General features: G+C 40.1%; 1 protein-coding gene across 2 annotated transcripts in view; it reads left to right on the forward strand.

The window, feature by feature from the left end:
* The window catches only part of CPQ (carboxypeptidase Q), a 451,967-nt gene that overhangs the window by 156,606 nt on the left and 279,125 nt on the right, over positions 1 to 16,236 (forward strand). The gene's annotated exons all lie outside the window — the stretch shown is intronic.

Below are 16,236 nucleotides of genomic sequence, written 5' to 3' on the forward strand. Positions count from 1 at the left end.
GCAAATTATCAGGCCCCCACCTGAGACCCATTAAATTAAAAAAGCCTGGGGGTGGGGCTTGTGGTTTAACTGGCCCTCGAGGTGATTCTAATGTATGTTAAAATTTGGGAACTACTGTTTCAGAAAGATCAATCCGGTGACTACATAGCCTCCTCTGAGAAGGAAAGACAGGTTAGTGCTCTAATAATGCAGATGTGAAATAATGGGGGCATTGATGATGGCAGTGGGAATGGAAATCAAGAGACCGACCGCAAAGAGGGATAGTGTGAAAAAGTGATCAGAACTTGGTTGTATTTGAAGGGGGACAGGAGGAAGGGTCAGTTTACTGTGAGGCAAGGATCAAACCCGTGGGATGAATCTGTGTTCAGTTCAGCCCAATATTTAAGAATCATGAGAGTTACATAGAAATAGGAGTCTGTGGTTTTGGCAACATCTAGTGTGTTCCATAAGGCAGACCAGCGGATTAGATAAGTCTCCAAGTCCGTTTAGTTGATGGAATGTATTCTTTCCAGTCTGTGGAAGTTTCCTGGTTTCCCTCCACCCAGCTTGGTGACCGGAGAATGTGAAGTGTTGGGGGTCAGGAGAGGGAGCTGATTGCAGGCAACATAAGCAGCGTGGTTTTTAGACATTTTGAGTTTGAGGCGACTGTGAGAAGTTCCATTAACCCAGTTTTTATATTTTGTAAGGAAAAAAACAGGTAACAGGTAAGCATTTCCATTTCTCTGTTATCTCCTTTTTGGATCACCCAAGGTAATTTAAAATTCTAGGCTGGCTTCCTTGCAATGCGGCACACCTTGGGACTCCTGCCTCCTGCCTTCTCAACGTGCGAGCTCCAGAATGCAAAGTAATTTTTATATTAGTCCAAGTAAAATACAATTCAGAAGGTAACTCTACTGAGGCCAAACTGTCTGTTGTACTCCCATTGCCAAATACACATTTTCTTTCCTAGTTATTTCCTCCATTGCCCCAGATAATTGAACACAGACTGCAAGTTTTAATCAGCTAAGGAAGCAAATCTCCCTCCACTTCACTGTGAAAACTGCATCACCTCGCTGGGTAAGAATGCCTGGAGGTGGCGATGAGTTGTTGATAGAACTTGCTTTGTAAATTCTCCTGGTTTATATTTTATATCACTTGGCCTTCATGTAACGTGTTATTAATAGAGGATAGTGAAGAGGAAGAGGAAGAGGAGCAATCCAGTTTGAGGATGACTAAGACCTGATTAAACATTCAGCTGGAGAGAGCGAGACGCGTGAATCCAGGTGATGTTTATCGAGTGTCAGAGAGGGAGAATGTTATACCATCTGGTGAGAGAGCTGGGAAAAAGTCTATAAATCAATCCGTATAATGATACTTAATTAATACTGAGTCGATAAATGACATAATTGAAGCGCTGGTTGGGCTACATGGTGGAGTTAAATAGCTTCAAAGAGGGCTCTGATTAAAGCCATTACAATTTATAAAACATTCTTCATCTTAAGAAAGCATCTTGATGAGATTTAACATGAACATTTTTGTAATCAGAGGGCCAACTTAAAACATTCAGAGCAGAGGTGAAATGTCTTAAGAGGTCTGTTTTAGGGGAGTTTTGCAAACCAGTTATTCCCAGAGAGTCAAAAAATCTTGTCCCCCAACCTCCTGTTGCTTTTTTAATGGGAGAAAATTAATGCAGCTACCTCACACTTAGACCGTCTTGGATTTTTGATGTCCTGGTGGTTTGGTTCTTTGGCGTGACCTTAGCATAATTAGCTATCAGGCTTGATTTAAATTGTTTTGAAATATCATTGCAATTTGGGGGATATATGTGCCTGCTGGGGATTACAAAATACGGAAGATACCACCGTGACTCAAAACCGGGCAACTGGGCCAGCCTCCATTAGTAGGTTCTTGTCCTGCCTTACATTGTTTTTGCTTAATTCACTCTGAAGCTCATAACAGATGCACAGTAATCAAGCAGAAGGCCGGTTCTCATCATTTATGCAGGTGGAGGGCCACTGTGCTCCCGCAGGGGGAAACCAGAGAAGACCCACGCTGAACGCAGCATTTTTTTTTTTCTTCTCATCATCCTTTTCTTTCTCCCCTCTCTGATTTTGGAAGGCAGATTCTTTTTAGAAGGCCTTTGTTAGAAATTCCAAAATGTTCTTTAATCACCGAAATCTTATTATTGCTTCAGGTAGTGTGACAGGCATACTTACTTATGATGGACAGAATTGGGCAATGACTCCTGAGCTCCCCCCCGCCCCTGGAGTTTTTGTTAGCCATTTGCGAGATGTGTGACCTTGGCAAGCTGTGCAGACTCTGTGCCTCGGTTTCATCTGTAAAGTGGGGGAAATAACTGTACCTTCTTCCTTGTGTTTTGTGAGGTTTTAAATGAGATGTTGGTATTGCCTGACACATAGTTATACATACGTGTAAAGTGCTGTTGTTATATAGTCTTGTTAAGTAATGACTGGATATACTTATTGACAAAAAGAGGAAGGAGGGGAGGGAAGTGTGGAGTGTCAGAGGGAGGAAAGGAGGAAGAAAAATAAGGAAGAAAGGAGGGAGGAGAAAAAACATAATTTATTCGGTATCAGTGTTGTCACCGCGGCCCTCTGCAACCCTAGCCCCAGATTGTCATTTCGATCTCCCCCTATTCAGTTTGTCCAAACTCTGGGTGACATGTTTGCTAGTCTTTTTCTCTGTCTGGACTGGAAGTTCTCCTGTGGACATACTTTGTGTCTTCTTCATCTCAGTGTCTTCAGGGCCATGCTTAAGGCCTGGCACACAGTAGTGCTGGAACGAATGAATAAAGAGTTAGGGGCAGCCTATCTGGTTCGCTAACATGTGAATTCAAGGTGTCACCATTTCACATTCATAGAAGTTGAATAATACTATAGATGAGGTGACTAACCTTTTGAATTGCTACTTATCAAAAATAGAATCTCCGGAATCTGAGAGCAGACTATATAGTTATGTAAATTTTGGTAAAGTATTGCAAACTGTGTATTACTATGGTGCTTTGTGAGGCTGCTATAATTAATGGTCTGTTTGCATTCCTAGTACTGACTGTCATTTTTCATCTGCTTATAACCTTGATACAAAAATTTGTTCTTGGCTGCTATTTTGCATTCATAATTTAAAAATGTGTATAAATGTTCACCTTCTATTTTCCAGCTTTCTGATTATTGAAAGCACAAGCTTAAGACTCACATCACCGTGGCATGTTTTTCTGAATCTCTAGTGGCAAAAAGAAATTAATGCATTTTGCATTCAGGTTTCAGGATTATGACAATGTTGTTTGCTTATGCAGTTCCCTTTGGAAAATGTCTAGTGTAGGATATGAACCAGAAGACTCCTGAGTAGCCTCTAGTCTTTCACTGTTGCAGGTGCTTTTGTTCTCTCTATCTCATGAAAGCTAAAGCCAACTCTTAAACTCCTCTTGCATCCAAATGACCTGCTGGCTTCTTTAGCCTTCTGGAGAAAGTGCCAACCAGAAGGTACTACTAGGGAAATTTTGGAGGCCAGCAAAGCTGACAGTATATACTGTGGGGTTTGGAATCGGACAGACCTGAATTCAGATGCAGGTTCGGCCACTTAGAGGTTGTGCGGCCGACCTTATGTCCACTACTTAACCCCTGGGAGCCTGCTTTCTCACCTGTAACGTGGGGAGAATACTGTTTACCTCTAGAGTTGTTGACAGAATGAAATGAGATCAAGCATGGGACCTCATACATGGGAAGCACTCAGTGAATTATAATTGACATCTTATTTTGATCATGGTCACTATTGTCATTGTCATCATTAGATCATGATAGGATGGAGAAGGTAGTTGGAGATGAACTAACTTATCTTAAAAAGCAGAACTCCAGAACTCTCCACAGTGTGGGCTCCAGAGACCGTGGTTCTGATTATCTCCTGATTTCAGGAACTACTCTTGTCTCCTTCAGTCTTTGGCTTAAAACTCTGCTCTTTGTCTTTTCTCCCCACTCTGGCCTCACACTGAATGCTTGAAATTATTCTTGCATGTAAGTGTTAAAGCTGTGGTGACTCAGACCAGTGATTGGTGTGGCCAGCTGATGGAGATGCAGCAAGTGTCTATTTTAAATGCTATCCAAGCTATTTTCCACCTCAGGGCCTTTGCACTCATTGACCCCTGCTTTGTCTGGAATTCTGTTTCCCCAGCTTTTTCTATGGTTGACTTCCTTTCAATTTTCAGATCTCCACTGAAAGTTTTTTCCTGAAAGGCCTTTCCTGACCATCCCAAGTAGAGTAGCATTTTCCCTCAAATTCTCTTACCTAGTACCTCTTCTGTATGCTCAGAATCTTAGTAACATTTGGTAACTTTCGTCTATCTACCTATTACTTGTTTAGTATGTTTCTCCCCATGAGAGTATAAATTCCACGAGGACTGGACTATATCCTTCTTCTACATTATTATATTCTCAGTACACAGGAAATTGCCTGGCACACGACAGGTACTCACAAGATATTTGTGAGTGAATAACTATTTTAAAAAATCATCTAAGATCAAAAGAATAGAGAACCAACCAGAAATAGATACATACTGAATCATGTCTGTTTTCTGAAGCCACATTCTGAAGTATCACAGACTTTTTTCCCAACTTTTTTTTTGGAAAAATATCAGTCTATGGTAAAAACTGAGAGAATATTAAATGACTCATAAACTCTTTATAAGAAATTGCCTAACTTTTTCCAGAGAGGTGGTACCATTTTACATTCCCACCAGCCCTGTGTGAAAGTTCAGGCTGCTCCACATTCTCACCAAAACTTGATGAGTTTAACTATTCTCATGGGCGTGTGCTGATACCTCATTGAAATGTTGATTTTCATTTCCCTTATGACTAATGATGTTGAGCACTCTTTCACGTGCCGATTGGTCATTTCTGAGTCCTCCTTTGTGAAGAGTCTGCTCCTGTCCTTTGCCCCTTTTATAACTGGATTTTTTTTATTTTTTATATTTTTAAAGATTTTATTTATTTATTAGAAAGAGAGAGAGAAGGCGTGCACATGAGCTGGGGGGAGGGGCAGAGGGAGAAGGAGAAGCAGACTCCCCATGAGCAGGGAGCCCTGTGTGGGGCTCTATCCCAGGACCCTGGGATCACGACCTGAGCCAAAGGCAGACACTTAACCAACTGAGCCACCCAGGCACCCCAACTGGATTGTTTTTAAATTATTGAGTAGTAGGAGTTTTTCGTTTATTCTAGATACAAGTGTACTGTCAGATATGTTTTGCAAATATTCTCTCCCAGTTGATGTCTTGCCTATTCCTTGTTTTTGTTGTTGTTTTGTTTTGTTTTTTGGCTTAGCAGTGTCTTTTGATGAGGAAGTTTTAAGGTTAGTGAATTCTAATTCATCAGTTACTTTCTGTGTTCACTTATATACCCTTCATCAACATTCATTATTTAATATTTTGCCACATTTGCTCTCTCGGTCTTTCTCCTTTTCTGAATCATATGAAAGTGAGGTAGGTATAACCATGAGGACACCTCACCCAGAAATACATTAGCATGTATTTCAGGAGAATAAGAACCTTCTGTAACATAATGGAGTATCATCACTGTCGTCATACCTATGAAATTTACATTGTTACATAATGCAAAGTTTATCCATATGCAGATTGCCCCAGTTGTTCCTCGCTCTCAGTAATGTCCCTGCTTTTTATTTTTTTCCAAGTTCAGAATCCAATCAAGGACATCCTTAACATTTAGTTGTCCTGTATCTCTAGTCTCCTTTAATCTGAACTGTTATCTAGCCTTTTTAATACTTTATGATGCTGACATTTTTGAAGAATACAGGCAGCTGTTTTGCACAATGTCTCTCAGTTTGGAATTGTTATTTCCTCATTATTAGATTCAGATTAAATATTTTTGGCAAGAATTCTATATGGATAATGTTCCGTCCCTCCTATTGCATCGCAGAAGGAAGCAAATGATGTCAGTTTTCCTTATTAGTGAGCCTGAGTGTGATCACTTGTCTAAGGCAGCATCTCAGGATTTCTTCATTGGAAAGGTACTTTTCACATTTGCAGGGGGAATACCTTGTAATTATGGTGAGATGCTTTGAGACTTTGTGAATCTTAAGTCCCCCAATAAAATTTCACCCAGTGAAAATATAGCGTATGTTAATGATTCTTGTTTGAATCAGTCATTACATTGCTGGTGGCAAATGTTTTTCTAATTCAATGATTCCTCTCACATGTATTAACTGGCCTGCTTTTGTAAAGAGGAGCTTTCACCTTTTTCCTCTTCTTACTGTTTCTGAGTATCACTCCATGGATTTTTAAAACTGTATGTATTAAAATTCATCAGAGTCATTATACTTTTTGACAAAGCATCAAAAATTTCAAAGTGCTTAATACATGTGAAAGTATTTTACAATAAGCTTGAATATTTGAAGCACTGGAAGGAATTCACCTTTTATATCCAAGGGAACCCAAGCTATCTCAGATAACTCAACTAATTAGCAGGGTGTAATCAATACCATTTCCTCTGAACTTTCTCATTAGCAGCATGAGCTTTGGAGTAATAACTCCTGAAGTTATTTTTAGAGTTTACCATTACCAGTGAAGATCCTTTGCCCCATACATAATTGCTGTTAATTGTTAAAATAAATGAGCAAAAATCTTAAATCCAGCAATTACTTCTGATTTTCTCTAGATTTTTTTTTTTCCTTTTTTGCCCTGCAGAGCTGATGTTGAGGAGTGTGTTTTCAAAGAGCCCTTTCCAGGAGAAATAAGTGTCTCAGTATGGGTTTGCAGAGGCCTGTATGGATGCTACTTTGGGAAGAGTTACCTAATTTCTGTGGTGGAGAACAGAAAACTGTAAATTATCTACCCACTCCACCTCACCCACATCATTGGTGGTTGTGAAAGGGTAACCAGCCTTGGCTAGCAGGTCAACCGTGGTAGTTTAAAAGCTGAATGAATATCGGTTGCCACCCTGGTTGCTGCTCTCCATAAATTGCATATTTGACATCTAGGAGAAGAATTTAATTTTTAACATTTTCCAATTTCATTCATTCAATAAGCATTTATTAAGTGTCTTGCATATTTTGGGCCGGGGGAGGACCCAAGTTTTGTAGGACTAGGCTCTGATGTAATTTGGGGGCCTCTTTAAGAATAAGAATACAGAGGTGCAAATAAAAATTTTGATATAAAATCAACACTTACTTAGAATAACAAAAATTATAGCAAATTACAAATTTAAGAAAGCTGCCAAATAATACAAACATTACAAAATTCAGAAAAATATCATAATGTTTTTATTAAATAACTACCTGTCAAGCTTCTGTGTTTTTTCTACATTTTTTGCTTGCCTACACTTTGATTGCTTTTTATTTGACAGTGCTTTTGTGTTACATTTTCCAGAGAGAAAATAAAAAGAGAATTCAGTCTTTCCTCCAACACAGTGGACAGAAATGTAGTTTTTGTTGTTGTTAGTTTGGGAAAGTTTATTTCAGGCTTACAGCTTTTTGTTGGTAGTACCATATACATTTTTAGGATTGTTTCAAATTTTGGAAAGCCGCTGTTAAATTTCTTCCATGTATGAGCGGTAAGATTTCAGGACATTATACCCTTTCTTGTATAGTGACAATGAATTGGCAACATTTGAACGAGTTTGGTGTCTATTTCCTCTTTAGTGGCATCTTGTAACTTTCTCTTATCTTTGTTTGTCACTATTTTGTGTCAAATCAGTAAGAAATTTCAATCCTTTTTCAAGGTGATTTACTCTTCACTATTTGTATTCCTAAATAATCTAAGAGGCTGTTTATCATGAAAAAGTACATCTCTTTCCCTCAATAAATCATGGTTTTTGTATGTCTTTGGTATTGACAGACTTGCTTAGGACAAATGTTTTATATGCTAACATGAGACCCGATATGTTGACACACATAAATCATATGACTTCATACATAAGTGCATTCACTGTCTGTGGTACAACTCCAGGTTTGCCCCCGACAAACGCAGAAGTTCTGTTAAGTTCCATTGTACATGACTTCCTCAAAAAGGAAAGATAAAATATAAAATTAGAAGTTGTGTTCATAACATACGCTGAATTATTGAATCTGTTCTTGACCGGGAAGAACTTCCTTTTTAAGTAAGCAAAGATGAGGTGTGCCTGGGTGGCGCAGGCCCTGAAGTGTCTGCCTTCGGCTCCAATCCTCGGAGCCTGGGATGGAGGATCAGGCTCCCTGCTCAGTGGGGAGTCTGTCCCTCTCCCCCGGTTCCTCCCCCCACCCCCCCCCTCTCGTGCTCCTCCCCCGCCAAATAAATAAAGAAAATCTTTTTTTAAAAAGTAAGCATAGATGAGAATTGAATCATTTATTTGCAGTTTTACAATTTGATGATTGGAAGACTTTTCCTAGCGACTAGCACCTGGGTCTCTACCACTATCTCCCTACTTTCACACCAGCTGTTGCAAGATAGCTCTTAGCCCAAGATGGCCTCTGGCCCTGCTCCTTTGTAATGTGACACCAGTCGTCCTGGGAGCCATTTCAGGATGGAAATGACAACTGTGAATTGCATAAATACAGCCCCCTAAGCCCAAACTAATACAGTCCCAAATCAACTTCCTCTTGGCTGGAGGCTCAGAATGCCTGTATTCATCCCAGTGTTGTCCGGTGTGATGGGAAGTATGACAGAAAGGAAGTCAGAATGGGTTACAGGAGTTGACACTGGTCAAGTGCACCGACCAGCACGGGACTCCTAGGAAGGCATCCGCAGGTGTAGTTAACACCTCCTCCTCCTCCTCCTCCTCTTTACAACTCTACATATTTTGGTGGACTTTTCAGTTTTTAGTGGTTTGGTGCTTGGAATTCTTACAAGCATCTTCTTCCTATTTCTGCTTCCTTTTCCCTTTAGAATCTAGATTTCAAAAATGTTAGAGCTGGGTGAGCCCTTAGAGAGCATCTGCTCCACCCCTTCATTGTACAGATGAGGAATTTGGGGCTGAGGTCATTCACCTAGTTAATGGCAGAACAAGGACGCATGTCTTTTAGCTCCTGATACCACGTTTCCATTCTCTCGGGTCTCCTAGGCAGATCTCTTTCGGACTCCACCCAGCCTCCCGGGATTATGAGTACATTGATTTAGGCATGCATTGATTTAATCTTTGTGGGGTGTCTCCTCCCACCCATGCCAGCTGATGTTTTTAAGAGCTAGCATACCCAGTGTGCTTCTGAAATGCCACATAGCGTTTCTCATTTCGATAGGACTTTTAGTAAAGTGAACTGTATCATGAACATTCTCACAAGAAATGGAAACTCACCTTGTGAAGAGGTAAGCTTTCTATGGGCTTTGTGTTTTCCTTTCCTCAGCGGGGGAAGAGCCTATTTGTCAGCTGTCTGGCCTTCTCTGGTGCTTGGTTTTTAATCTCCAGGGAGGCGAGCCTGACAAAATGTCATCCCTTCTCCTGCTAAGGAAAGAAGCTGTGAAATAGATCTTCACTGCTTACATGCCTCATGTTGCTTAGCACCAGCTGTATCCCTAACACCATGGTGTATTTAAAATACTGCTCCACTGGAATATTTTTTAAATTGAATTCTGATGCTCATAAATACCCCAACTAGGCGTTGTAATATTATGCTGATTTTTATCTTAATTGGAATAATTTCCCTGAGAAAATGTAAGTGTATGTAGACATATGCTTATATACTGCCCATTACTGATCTGGATCTTCTACTATAAATTCTAGGAATCTCTTGGTTCGGAGAGAGGAAGAGAAAAGAGCTAACCTACATTTAGCCACTTTTAAGTATTTGGGCTTATATCTATCATCTCAGTTGAACCTTAGCCAGAGTCTTGGGGAGCAGGGAGATTTAGACACATTTTATATTTGAGTAACTTGATCAAGATTGTATCATAGGACATTTTGGAAAAGGTTTTTTTTTTGCTATCTATTTTCCAGTTTCCCAAACTAATAGTCTTGATATAATTGAACTAGAAATAAAGAAAAAAATACATAGATAAGCGTTTTGTAAGATCATGTTACTAAAGGTTGCAAAAGAGACAGAACAGTGTGTTCCAATTGAGACCAGGTTGGGAGAATAAAAGGTAAGAGACCACCAACAAATGTCCTAACACCCATGGTAATGACATCAAAGAGGGCTCTGAAATCTCGGGCCCTCTGCTTTGGAAGGTGGATTTTGAAAGACATCTTGGTTATATTTCTGTGAGGCTCATTTATTTCCTATCCTTCCTGTCTTGTCTCTTTCCTCCTTCTCTTTATTCGGTCTCTTCTTGTGGTGAGTAACAGTTTCTAAATTGATGCCCTGGTACCTGACAACTTGAAAGACAAAGGCACAAGCAATATCCTCCTGGCAACTATTTATGATAGCTTCCCTTCCAGAGATTTGCCCTGTGGCAGCTTCAATCCATTATCATCACTTCTTTTGCCCATTTTGGCAGTTCCTCAAGACCCAGGGAGGAAGAAACAGATCTGCAGATATGCAAACCTCAAAATCAAGACTGAGTTAATGAAATCACTCCTCCACTTGCGCTTGCCTCTTACTGAATCCTGCTCCAGCTGGGACGGAAAAAGAGCACTGGTCAAAAGCAGATCAGATTTCTCCACTGCTATTTCTTCCTTTCTTAACTAAAAAGAAAACAAAGCACCACACAAAACAAACAGGACCTCTCCCCCTCAAAAAAATGACACAAGATGGGAGTGAAGGTAGTTTATACTATTTTCATATTTCATGTGTTCAATCAGATTTTTTCTCAGCAAATACGATTGGAAGTGGTCCTTTTTCCTTCTTTTCCCACCTCTGGCATGAGAGTGATAGGTGAAGATAGAAATACACTGGCCCTCCAAGAAAGAGCTGCTTCTGCTCAGCACATAGCCCATCTCCTTGCCCTCTTCCTTGCTCCTGCTCACCTCTCTCTCTCTGTCTGCCTCCCTCTCTCCTTTGATTCAGGGCTTAGAGAAATCTTTCACTCCTCTTTTGACAGGTGTCAGATAGACAGTATGAGCTCATTTAGGCTGAACTGTCTGGGGGAAACTAAATTTGTTCGGGAGAACAGCAATTTGGATGGCAAGTGCCAGGACACACCAGATAGCATGACTGGGGAAACTCTTATCAGGCTCCCAGCTCACGTTCCAGGTGGCCTCCTTGTCTCTTTCTCATTCCTATTGTTACTTGTTCATGGTTGACCCAAATGGAAACCTTGAAATACAAATGAAGTTCTTCTAAGTTCCCAAGAAACAGAAATGATAGTGACTCAGCATGAGATGTCTACATCCCCCCAAAAGGATAGCCAGTGCTTGCTTACTCTCACTTACGTTTATTATCACTGATGCTTCCCAGACCTGTTTGGGAAGAAGCCTCAAATTTGAGCCCCGCTAGTTATTTAATAAACAGTTTTGTTACCTAAGCTGCAAAATATTTGACATTTTAGACAGTCCGCAACTGTGACTACAGTTTGGCAATTGTGGCCAAGATAATGAACAGAAGTGTCCTTAAACCTTTTTCCCCTTTTGCCACACAGTTTGATATTTTGGGTTCTTACTTGCCTGAAAGGGAACCTGTGGTCATAAATGTCATGGGAAGGTATTTAGTGAACGTGAGATTTTTTTAGTCCATGTAAAACATTCTAAAATTCAAGGCCGGGCCACTGTGGCGGGCTCTAATCTATGAATCATTATATTCTTAACATACCCTGAGAACAGGAAGAGAGAGATCAACCTTTATGACACAGGCGGAATTTCTCCTCTGAACACTGGTAATTCATGTGACATTTGCTGTTTGCTTATGTTTGCAGGGAAATTCTTTCCCTCAACCTTGCACTGTACTGTTACTGGTCACTTCACAGACCTTCTGAAAGAGCAATACAAGATGATGTTTTAGGTACATAAACAAAGCAAATGTTTTTAGTGCTGGGCATAAGGTTTGTTTTGGTTTGGTTTGGTTTGGTTTTGGTCAATATTTGGTTCACATCAGAACCTTTATTTTTCCAGCCTGTAAGCCTTGGCTCTGAATTTACATGTTTGGGAGGTTTGATGTTGTTGATAATCCAATGATGAAACTTATTCACAGAAAAGGCTTACTGTGAGTGAAAAAATAAAATATCGGATCGTGTAGACAACACATAACTTTTATTTTTTATTATTATTTTTTTAAGATTTTATTTATTTATTTGACAGAGTGAGAGAGACAGTGAGAGAGAGAACACAAGCAGGGGGAGTGGGAGAGGGAGAAGCAGGCTTCCCCCGGAGCAGGGAGCCCGATGTGGGGCTCGATCCCAGGACCCTGGGATCATGACCTGAGCTGAAGGCAGATGCTTAATGACTGACCCACCCAGGCACCCCTATTTTTTATTATTTAAAGAATTTATTTATTTATTTATTATTTATTTAATTTTGTACTAAATGATACATGTGCTTGGTGTTAGGAATCCCATAGTTTGGGCCAAACCAATTGCTGATAATGCCATACCGATCTGAAGGTTGAAGTTTTATCAACAACTTCAGGTAGAAATCAGAGAAAAAGCCTCTGAGCAGCTCCATATAGCTGTCACAACCCCCATGTGGCCAGAAAGTACATCGTACTTCTGCTCTTCTCACCAAGAGCTTTTGGAACATAAGCATATTATTACTAAAGACTTATTTTTTTAAGTCTTTTTAAAGAGCAGTTGTACATTTACAAGATTGAAAAGGAGGTATGGAGATTTCCCGGGTACCCACTGCCTCTATCCATGCATAGCCTTCCCCCATCATCAGCATCCATTCCCAGAATGGTAAAATTTTTCACCATGGTTGACCTTAGGGTTCATTCTTGGTGTTGTGCATTCTGTGGGTGTGGACAAATGTATAATGACATATATCCACCATTACAGTATCATTCCGAGTACTTTCATTGCCTTGGAAGTCCTCTGTGCTCTGCTTACTCATCTTTCTCTGCTCCTAGCCCTGGCAACTACTTTTCTTTTTATTATTTCCATATTTTGTCTCTTCTAGAACGTCATAAACTTGGAATCTACAGTGAGTAGCCTTTTCAGGTTGTCTCCTTTCACCTAGTAATATACATTGAAGGCCCCCCCATGTCTTTTCATAGCTTGATAGCTCATTTCTTTTTAGCATGAATAATATTCCATTGCCTGGATACCACAGTTTATCCATTCACCTGCTGAAGCACATCTTGATCATTTCCACACTTTGGCAATTATGAATAAAGCTGCTATAAACATCCATGTGCAGGTTTTTATGTGGACATAAGTTTTCAACTCCTTTGGGTAGATACCAAGGAGCATGATTACTGGATTGTACGTATTTAGTTTTGTAAGAAACTGCCAAAATGCCTTTCAAAGTGGCTGTACCAGTTTGCATTCCCACCAACAATGAATGACAGTTTCTGTTGCTTTACATACTTGCTAGCATTTGGTGCTGTCAGTGTTTTAGATTTTGGCCATTCTAATATACATGTTTAAAGGTATCTCATTGTTGTTTCAGTTTGCATTTCCCTGATGTTATATGATGTGTAGCATCTTTTCATATATTTATTTGCTATCTGTATGTATTCTTTGGTGAGGTGTCTGTTAAGGTTTTTGGCTCATTTTCATTTTTTAATTTTTTCCCCTTCTTTTTGGAGAAAGGAGGAGGTGAGGGGGGAAGGTGCAGGGCTTGAAACTCACCATCCTGAGATTAAGACCTGAGCTGAGATCAAGAGTTGGATGCTTAACTGACTGAGCCACCCAGGTGCCCTTTTGTCTCATCTTTAAATCAAGTTATTTCCTTATTGTTGAGTTTTAAGAGTTCTTTGTTTATTTAGGATGAATGTCCTTCATCAGATATGCCTTTTTCTCCCAGTCTGTGTCTTATCTTCTAATGTTCTTGATATTATCTTTGGCAGAGCAGAAGTTTTTGATTTTAACTAAGCCAAGGTTTATTAATCCTTTCATGGATTGTGTCTTTGTTATTGTATCTAAAAAGGCATCACTGTACCCAAGGTCATTTAGGTTTTCTCCTATGTTATTTTCTGGGAATTTTATCTCTGAACACAATCATCTAGTTCTATGATCCATTTTGAGTTAATTTTTGTGAAGGGTATAAGGTTTGTGTCTAGATTCATTTTTTTGCATGTGGATGTCCAGTTGTTACAGCATCTTTTGTTGAAGACACTATGCTCCATTGTACTGCCTTTGCTTCTTTGTCAAAGATCAGATGACTGTATTTATGTGATTCTATTTCTGGGCTCTCTATTCTGTTCCATTGGTCTATTTGTCTATTCTTTCACCAATACCACACTGTTTTGATTACTGTAGTTTTATAGTATGTCTTAAGGTTGGGCACTGTCAGTCCTTCAACTTTGTTCTTCAATATTATGTTGGCTCTTTTTAGTACATTATTTTGAACAAGTTTAGATTTCTGATTTTTTTTAAGATTTAGTTATTTATTTGAGAGAGAGAGCAAGCACAAGCGGGGGGGAGGGGCAGAGGGAGAGAATCTCAAATAGACTCCCCACTGGGTCTGAGATCGAGTCTTCTCCCAACAGAAGCTCGATCTCATGACCCTCAGGTCATGACCTGAGCTGAAATCAAGAGTCAGATGCTCAACTGACTGAGCCACCCAATGCCCCTAGATTTTTTATTTTTTATTTTTTTTACAGATTTTATTTATTTATTTGACAGAGAAAGACACAGTGAGAGAGGAAACACAAGCAGGGGGAGTGGGAGAAGGAGAAGCAGGTTTCCTGCGGAGCAGGGAGCCCGATGAGGGGCTCGATCCCAGGACCCTGGGATCATGACCTGAGCCAAAGGCAGATGCTTAACAACTGAGCCACCCAGGCGCCCCTAGATTTTTTATTTTTAAGAACCCATCAGATTAGCAGACATAGGAATGATGGAGGACATTCTGACATTGAGAAGAGACAGGAAAACTATAAAGTACAGCCACAAAGCTAGATTGCCATACCTACAATGGTGGAAACTCATAGGTATAACATTGAATCACCCAGAAAAGTTGTATCTTTTTTTTTAAGAAACAAGGTGGGGGCATTGAAGGCCCAGTAAAAGTGTTAAATATATAATTTACTTTCTTATTGTAAGGAACTGGTTCATGCACTTATGGAGGCTGATAAATCCCACGATCTAAAAGCTAGAGACCCAAGAGTCTGAAGGCCTGAGAGCCAGGAAAGCCAATGGTATGATTATAGTCCAAAATCTTGTGTGCTCGAGAACTGGGAAGAGCCGATGTTTCAGTTTGAAGGCAGTCAGGTAGGAGAGATTCTTATTCTGGGACAAAGAGTCTTTTTGTTCTATTTAGGGCTTCACCTGATTGGATGAGACCCATTCATATTAATCTCATCCAGAAACACCCTCACAGAAATACCCAGAATGATGTTTGACCAAATATCTGGGCATCCCATGGCCCAGTCAGTTTGACACATAAGATTAACGATTTCAGCCATTCTTCCAATCAGCCATATTAAGATATCTTCCTATCTCTGGACAGCAGGTGGCTGTTGAGAAGGGCCAGGAAAAGGAGGCTGATGGTGTTGTCATAGGCCCAAGGATCCAGGGCAAAGACAATAAACCCAGCCCTGATAGGAGAATGCCTGGTTCTGGGAAATAGGTAGGTTAGCTTCTAAATTATGTGAAGAATTCATTCATTCATTTTTTTTTTCATTTCAGTCTTAACTCATGTACTACTTCCTCAGGGGGACTGTCCCTAGACACTGTCTAAAATAGTCCTTTCAACATGAACAGACATTTCTCCAAAGAACACATACAAATGGCCAACAGACACATGAAAAAATGCTCAACATCACTCAGCATCAGGGAAATACAAATCAAAACAAATCAAAGTACAGTGAGATACCACCTCACACCAGTCAGAATGGCTAAAACCAACAAGTCAGGAAACAACAAATGTTGGTGAGGATGCGGAGAAAGGGGAACCCTCTTATACTTCTGGTGGGAGTGTAAGCTGGTGCAACCACTCTGGAAGACAGTATGGAGGTTCCTCAGAAAGTTGAAAATAGAGCTACCCTGTTACCCTGAAATTGCACTACTGGGTATTTACCCAAAGGATGCAAACATACTGATCCAAAAGGGCACCTGCACCCCAATGTTTATAGCAGCAATGTCCACTATAGCCAAACTGTGTAAAGAGCCCATATGTTCATCGATGGATGAATGGATAAAGAAGATATGGTGTATACACACACACACACACACACACACACACACACACACACACACACACAATGGAATACTACTCAGCCATCAAAAAAATGAAA

This window comes from Zalophus californianus, chromosome 4, assembly GCF_009762305.2.
Source record: "Zalophus californianus isolate mZalCal1 chromosome 4, mZalCal1.pri.v2, whole genome shotgun sequence".
NCBI classification, from domain to species: domain Eukaryota; kingdom Metazoa; phylum Chordata; class Mammalia; order Carnivora; family Otariidae; genus Zalophus; species Zalophus californianus.